Source organism: Apium graveolens, chromosome 5 (assembly GCF_009905375.1).
Source record: "Apium graveolens cultivar Ventura chromosome 5, ASM990537v1, whole genome shotgun sequence".
In the NCBI taxonomy this organism is placed as follows: Eukaryota; Viridiplantae; Streptophyta; class Magnoliopsida; order Apiales; family Apiaceae; genus Apium; species Apium graveolens.
Window position 1 is genome coordinate 235351638 of NC_133651.1, and position 648 is coordinate 235352285.

The 648-nt window shown below is 43.2% G+C and overlaps 1 non-coding gene across 1 annotated transcript; it reads left to right on the forward strand.

Moving 5' to 3' along the window:
* Positions 1–317: 317 nt before the first annotated feature.
* On the forward strand, positions 318–424 carry LOC141663269 (small nucleolar RNA R71). Its single transcript, XR_012551346.1, has one exon. It is a non-coding gene; the product is annotated as a small nucleolar RNA R71 (small nucleolar RNA).
* The last annotated feature ends 224 nt before the right edge of the window (positions 425–648 follow it).

Below are 648 nucleotides of genomic sequence, written 5' to 3' on the forward strand. Positions count from 1 at the left end.
GGGCACCAACACAAAGCTCACAGACACTAGCGATTTGATTAACTCCATAATTAGCCAAAGTGTCCACCTTCATCATCAAAGCCTTAAGTTGAGTGGCTATAGCAGTTGCTGCATCCAACTCCAGAATTCTTGCTACCTTTCCCTAAGTCAGTCTCTGGGAAGGATTCTAGTACTCATTAGCAGCCATCAGTTCAATAAGTTCATAAGCTTCATCGTAACTTTTAGCCCACAAGGCTCCTCCTGATGCTGCATCAAGCATGGGTCTAGAAGTAGCACCCAGTCCATTGTAGAAACATTTAATAATCATTCAATCGGGCATGCCATGGTGTGGGCACTTCCTTAACATCTCCTTATATCGATCTCAAGCCTCACACAGAGATTCTCCAGTATGCTGAGCAAACTGAGTAAGAGCAATCCTGATTGCAGCATTCTTCGCCATAGGGAAGAATTTAGTGAGAAACTTTTGAGAAAGATCTTCCCAAGTGGTGATAGACCCTGCTAGTAGAGAATATAACCAGCACTTAGTCTTGTCCCTCAGAGAGAATGGAAAGAGTCGTAGCTTGATAGCATCTTCAGTCACATCATTGAATTTAAACGTGTCGCGAATCTTGATGAAATCCCTGATGTGCATGTTAGGGGTCTTCAGTA